The sequence below is a fragment of the Diabrotica undecimpunctata genome, unplaced genomic scaffold, assembly GCF_040954645.1.
Source record: "Diabrotica undecimpunctata isolate CICGRU unplaced genomic scaffold, icDiaUnde3 ctg00000960.1, whole genome shotgun sequence".
Lineage (NCBI taxonomy): Eukaryota > Metazoa > Arthropoda > Insecta > Coleoptera > Chrysomelidae > Diabrotica > Diabrotica undecimpunctata.
This window is the reverse complement of record NW_027313600.1, coordinates 1-7,984: the sequence shown is the minus strand read 5'-3', so window position 1 is coordinate 7,984 and position 7,984 is coordinate 1.

Genomic DNA, 7,984 nt, shown 5'->3' with positions numbered 1-7,984 from the left:
TGAAATTTGGTTTAGACGAATTAAATATGATCGTTTGATACTCCAAATATAATTGTTAATTATTTTAACAGTTTAAAAATTCATTTTTAGGATAAAAACTACCCCTAATTGCTCAAATTTTAAAATTTATTTTTTAAGGGTAAAAACTGCTTCTTATTTCGAACTTTTAAAAAGTTTATAAAAAGTGAAATGTTTATGATAATCGAAAAATAAAATTTAATACAATTCTTTAATATATAGGTATTTTTACAATTAGAATAATATAATTTCACATACGAATATTTGTAAATCATATATTTATAAATCAAATCACTTAGCGCCTTTTCCTATTTAAAATTATAAAGGTTGTAACGAATATATATTTTGCCTACCTCAGGGTAAGAACATAGGGGTAGAAAATTGGGGACAGAAACTAATGGGGGTCAAGATAGGGCAAGCAAAATAATCGTTATTGGTGCTAACGGCACTCAGGGGTTAACTGGAGAGCTGGGGTCGTGGGTAAGTAAATGACAGGGGGGTAAAATTGGGGCAGCTACACAATGAAACAAAGGGTCATGAATCACTTGGACAAACAAAACAAAAGGAAACAGGAAACAAATCTAGTAATTTATAAAGAGCGCCACTTCGAGGTGCCTAATTATAACCATTACAACAGCTAGTTGTAACTAGGGAAATAATTATCAAACATAAAAAAACATATCTTTTTCAAACAGAAACTTAAAAAAAGGTTAGTTAAAAAAAGAAACAAATGTTAAGAAACAAAATTTAACATTTATTGTGTCTTGCCACAAACAGTTATCAAAAATACAAATGGCACAAAAAATATACTATATAAATAGTTGCAAAATACAGAATAAAAAAAACTTACGTGCCTATCTGTTTACAAAGGAAATTGCTACAAAAAATTTCGAAATGGTTCCTAGGTTATTATTAATATGGCCAAATTAGATTATTAAAAATTAAAGATATCCTTGTTTATGAAAATATCTTAAAATTTAACCTTATATATGAAATATCTTTTCTATATAATATTCAAATTAAAATTGTTAAATATTACAATTTTTAAATTGTTATGAAAGCAAAAAATGTCTGTCTTTACTTTAAAATTTAATCGCTTAAAAAGTTACCTGAATTTCACTGTTTCGCACTTAACTTTGAAAAAAAAAAACTTGTTAAACATCTATGGGACATCTATCTGGACATATTCTTCAACAGGGACAAAGCAACCATTTTCATACTCAGGGAAGTACAATCAAGAGATGTAAATTAGGTTCGGTGGAGGAAGCAAGCTGACGACGGGGACATCCTATATAATAATTTCATTAGTTTCCGGTATCTACACAAATCTTTTGGTGGTTACTCTTTTCTAAACTGCAATTATTTGCAAAGAGTATATTAATCACCTTAACCGGTCTTAAGACATTACCACCAAAAACATTGAATCGACCCTTGATTCAAAGTCCGCAAAACGTCTTCTCCGTTTAAAATCTCCTGCTTCACCCCTCTTGCGTTAGATTTTACAACTTCAACCAAAATAAATTCCCCTCGCGTCTCACAGCTAGTTTGTGGTCTACGAACCTAAACAAACAATCTATCCTCCTTGACCTCGTTCTTAGCAACGAACCGACAAAAAAACGTATTGATTATTTACTTTTAAATTGGGTAACTAGAAATTTTTTACCTCACAATATATACAGAGAATAGGAGAATTTGAATGTAAATAAAGACAAAAAAACGGGTGTGGCAGTCCAGTGGGACTGCCGGTAGAAGTTATACTTCTATACACTCATTCGCCGCTACAAATTTATTCGGAAGTCAATTTGTACAATCATTACATATGTAATGCTATAGGTAAGAGAGAGCAGAAAGAGAACGGAATTAGGTATATAGGTATATGGTGCATCGTTTGCTGTATATAAACATTTGACCTGTAATAGGAGTATAGTAAATGAAGGATTGTATCAATATTTTAATGAAAATATATATTTTTATTTTCATACATGTATAAAAGAAGTTGAATGCAAAAAAATTTTTTTACACATACTCTGCAGTAAAATTCATTGTTTATTTTGTTATTAATATAAAAATTACAATACAATACACTGCAACATAATTCAATATAATAATACAATACAAATTAAAATGCTATATTCATAAGTATTTAAAACTGCCAATATACATAACTTACTTTACGAAGATAAAAATAAAAAACCAACAACTTGGATTATGTTGTAAATTTTCATTCTATTTTAAAATTTAGCATTTTTGCGTATATTACATATATTTAATAACATTAACGTGAGGTTTTTAAATATTTCAAAAATAAAAAAGACATTCATATTGCGATTTGAACTCACGTACACCAGCGTATGAACCAAACACGTAAAAGATTTGCCAATTAGACATGATACTAACGGATTTCAAAATTGACAGTTGTCTGTCATACAGTGATTATTTTGAAATACAAAAGCCTAAAATAATTATGAACATTTAATAAATAATACAAAACATATCACATAAATAATAATATTAATATATATTATATTATATATATAATATTATATATAATATAATATAGTTATAATATTAAATATATATACAAAAGGAACATTTTTATTCTCGAGAGAGGAAGAGAGAGAAAATATATCTTATGTCTTTCTCTTACTCATTATCTTACATATGTAATGGTTTCACATATTCACTCCCGTGCAAATTTTAAACGCCGACCGTGCGTATAGAAGTATAACTTCAAAAATTCTCAGCTTTATTACGTTTTAGAAAAATTTAATGCCTGACTTGCAATATTTTTTCTAAGAACCTCTTTTTCAACCGGAATATTAGGGGACTCGAATGTAAACAAATCGTTTTCAACGATAAAAACAACTGAATACAAAACTTAATTTATATTATTATATAGATATTAAATATAAAACGCTACAGGTAATATTTATCCTTGCTAGAAGTTGAACCTTGACGACTAAAAATTTACTAAGAAAGAATGCTTTTCGATAGTGCTAGGGTGAGGATCACTTGTGAGGATCACTTCTAAGAAGTACTTAGGAGTGGCCTTACATACGAATGGGAGTTGGGGGCAACACATCCGGGAGGTGAACCATAAGGCGGCGACGCTGGGGAGGGTATATAGAACTAGTTTGCTGCGGGTACCAACTTTTACAGGACTATGTCTGCTGCGGCCCTGTGGGTGATCATCGGTTACATATGTGGATGAGAGAGAGAAAGAGGATATTTCAACCAAGAAATAGATAGATACAAGGAAAAAATGTCAGAAGGAAGAATGTCAAGAACCGTATCCATTGTGATGATGCGGGACTGGTGGTGTTTATACCAGTTAAGGTCTATTAATTCACAAAAGAACTGTAAACTTTATTTTAATTCAAAACACTACAAAATGACAAGCTTAAAATCATATGTAAAGGTTTGTATGCGTCTCATTTAAAATAAAAATGTCCAATATTTACCAAGTGGAATGTAACGAAGAATGTTGCACAGAGGACAAAGTCACTGCTGCCAAATCTGCTTATCTGGCTGGACTGCAAAAACTAGTTTGATACAGTAAACATAAGTGTCTATATTGTGGGGCTTCGGACACTATCTCACATACCCTTTTAGTGTTACTGTTTAAGTGTGTTAAATAAGTAAGAAAAATGATTGAGCTAGAGCGAGTATTTAAGTCAGTAAAAGAGATTGTAGGGAAGATGATGACAAAAAAGTGGCGATGAATTAACATTTACTATGTTAAAAAGGTGCTGCTGATAAAAAAGGGAAGAGTGGGAGCTAAAAGAAAAGTCCGAAGTAGTTCCACAGGGGTAAATGCAAATAAAAACAAGAGGAAGAGAGGCAAAAATGGCGGTAGGCATGACAAAGCGACAGAGCAAGTGGAATGAGGTAAGTATCAACTAAGGAGCAGACGGGCAGCTCTCAGAAGAAAAAGCAAGCGAGACAGCTTATCGCAGCTATGCCCTCCATTTGGTGAAAGTGCTACCATGAAACTGAAAACAATGGTTCGGAGATAGGTATGTATATATGCGTAAGAAAAAAGTCAAAGGAGCAAACTTTGGTTAGACAGGGGCAAATGTGGTGGTAGAATAAGTGAGTGACGTAAGCTAATGTGTGATAAGAAGGGTGGGATTTAGCTGGCACTGGCCACATCGGAGAAACGGGAGGCAGGGAGATCCGACACAGCTGGTTTCTGTGACTACAAAGAGGCTCTCTTGTAGTTTAGGAACTCAGCACTACTGAAAATAATAACATATTCTTCATCTTGTAATGAAAAAAAGCTCCCGACGACTTCTACGTGTTCTTTAAAATTAAATTCTTCTTGAAAGGAACTGGCTACGGGTGATTTAAGGACATAAAAAAAATCGGCGCAAGTACTCAACAGCCTTTCGGAAAATTATCTGAAGAACTGCTTTTCACAGTGGAAAAGTCACAGAGAGCGGTGTAGGGTTGCGAAAGGGAAAAAATACATCAATAGTCTCGGAACCAATGGTAATACTTATATTTCCAATTTTTAATACTATTTGGATGCATAAAGGTATTTATGTTTACAAGTTTTTAAATTATCACCATGTATAAAATTAAACGAATCCTTAACGTTTTAAATTTTTTTTTTAATTCACATTTAGCAATTATGGCTATTATTTTTTTATATTATTGAATAATAATAACTAATTTCTACAAATTCGATTAAAATGGTATATATTGCATATTTTAACTAAAATAATAAAAACTGCAAAATTTGGCTTTTGATATTATTCGCATATCTAACAATATCAATGATTTGGATGAACAAATATTTGCAATTTCGCCGTTATTTGAACAGAATTGAAATTGCATTGTGGTTTGTCTGCAGTTAACTATATTTTTTAATTATTTCTATCGTTGAATATTGCACAATTTCGACTACAAAATTTAATATAAGTCTAAATACATTATTGTACTGTCACATTCATAACAAAGGGTTGAAAATTATTTAACGCGTAAAAATACCAGATTACCGTCAACAAAAAGGAAGTTATTATTAATTAAGAAAGGACACAGTAAACAAACTCAGAACAACTAAAAAATTTGGTTTTTATAATAAAACCAAATTAGAACAGAAAGACGGTATTAGATTTTTGTTTTGATACAGTGCAGCAACAACCGCTGATACGTATTTCGACCTTTTTAGGTCTCTTCAGAACGGAGTCACTGCTCTGAACCAAAACAAAAATTTCTCCCGTCCTAGACAATAGTTATTAAAATAACTATATACGGACGTAACTACGCCATCTAAAAACAAAAAGAGAAATCAAACGATTTCTACTTAGCGAAACCGAATTCAAATCTTAACCACTGTGTTTCCTAAAATTTGCGAAACAAACAGCTGGATAAATTACTCGGCAAGGAAATCTAAAATTGCATTCCACAAGCCGTTCATCCTGGTCAAAATTCGTAGTAAATTCAGTTTCTGGTACTTCAAACGAAGTAAATAACAAAACAGAAAGACGGTATTAGATTTTTGTTTTGATACAGTGCAGCAACAACCGCTGATACGTATTTCGACCTTCTTAGGTCTTTTAGAACGGTATAGTCACTGCTCTGAACCAAAACAAAAATTTCTCCCGTCCTAGACAATAGTTATTAAAATAACTATATACGGATGTAACTACGCCATCTAAAAACAAAAAGAGAAATCAAACGATTTATACTTAGCGAAACCGAATTCAAATCTTAACCACTGTTTCCTAAAATACTCTGAGATAGCGCGTTGGATAAATTACTCGGCAAGGGAATCTAAAATTGCATTCCACAAGCCGTTCATCCTGGTCAAAAACCAAATTACTTACAAAGAATTAAGTAGGAAATGAGAAGTAATTTTGAAGTGTGTAAAAGATTTTAATTCCCAGCTGAGCGCTTTCGACTTACACAGATATCTTCGGAGCTATGCTACAAATAGGTGGGTCGGTGTGGTGAGGTATGGGAAACAAACCGCATTCCAGTGAACTGGAAAAGGGGTAACATTATTAAGCTTCCAAAAAGGACAACTTCACACTGTGTAAAGATTGGAGAGGAATAACCTGGCTTACCGCAATAACTGAAATCTTCACGACCATTATATTTAAAAGATTAACAAAAAAGATCCTCCTGCATAGACCACAATAATACTGTGAGGGTAATAACGAAACAATCAGTTGAATGGAACACACCCCTATACATGGTTATTGTTGACTTCGAGCGTGCCTTTGACAGCTTATCTCATGCTGCTTTATGGAAAATTTTAGAGCTAAGAAACATCTCGCATAAAATAATTTCCATTATAAGTCACTGTATACTATGGCGAAATGCAGCGTGACACACAATGGAATCAACAGCGACGAATTTAACATACTTATTGGAGTCAGACAGGGATGCATGCTTACTCCGTTTCTTTTTAACATAGCAGTAGACTATGTTCTCTCCAAACTAGACTCCGACACAAGAGGGATACAATGGACGTTAACGACACGCCTAAGCGATCTGGAATACGCCGAAGATATCTGCCTGTTAGGACAAACGTTCCAAGATGTGGCTGATCAATTGAAAACACTTTCCATTTAAGCCAATAAAATAGGTTTAAAAATCAATAATAGTAAAACCAAATCCATGAGAGTAAATGCAAGGGACAACACGCTATTTACTATCATCAACATGCAGATTGAAAATGAGGAAAACTTTACGTATTTTGGAAGTATCAGAAAGCGGAGGTACAGAGGACGAGATATTCATATCAGAGAACAATTTTTTATTTTTTCTTTTTTTTTCACAGGTTGGCTCCCATATGAATCACTCGTGATACACGAGCTTCAGTCGCTGTTATACCAGAATAAATTTACATAGATTTCTTTTTTTTTCATCTTTAAAGAAAAGAGGAAAATCTGCATACAGACACCACTGACTCACCCAGGTAGTGTTGGGTTCATAGTACCCTAACAAAGTTGTGCCAGGATGAGATGCCCGCGGGAGTAAGACCTTTGACACTTCCCGTCCCGTCACCACTCCGAGATGGTTGGCGTCCAACTAAACTCCTCTCCTCTGTCACTTCAGACATCAGAATACAAGGGCTGGGTAAGGCAAATCATTTGTCCTGATGCCCTGCGATCACCCGATTCCCATTTTTTCTCCCACATATTCATCAAGAAAACCAGAAATAGATTTCTGTCTGTTACCAAGCACATTGCGGCTGTAAATTTATTCTTCGATTTATAGGTTTAGCTCGGAATGACTAAAATATGATACCGAAATAACTTTTAGGAGGGTTTGTGATCTGGTTGATTCATATGGTATATAAATAAACCAGAAACGATTAAAAAAACAAACGAAAACAAAATGAAAAAATAGGACACGACGTGTTGGTTTCTTAGCAGAAGAAGTACGAAATTCACAAAAACTATAAAGTATTAGAAAAAAAGGATAAACTCTGTTTTTACTATTTGTAATAGTTGCCCAAATGCTCCGGCGCTATGTTTGGAATATTTTCAAAAAGACACCAAAATAATATTTTTATCTATTAAAATATATACCTATTTTTTGTTCTGTGACTTTTTTAATAAAATATTGTTATTTTTCTATTCATTTTGTAACTAGACTCAGATGAATCACCCGTGATTGCCCACTTTTCCGAAATGCTTAAGTTCACTTACATCCCACCGGTATACTCTGTTTGCCCGATTTTAAACACCAAAGATGTAACATGTAAACTACACTCAGTATGGTATCACGGGTGATACATACTATTCACAAATAAACAAAGGAAGTTAATCACCGGTGACACATATTGTATCAAGCACGCAGAATTATCACCGTATGATTACACAGGTAGCCAACCTGTTAATCAATGAAAAATTGTTGAACTGAAAAACATAATGAAAGAGGCCATGTATTAAGGACTCTCCAAAATTTAGTTTTTTTATAAAAATTGCTTTTCATACTCTGAGATAGCGCG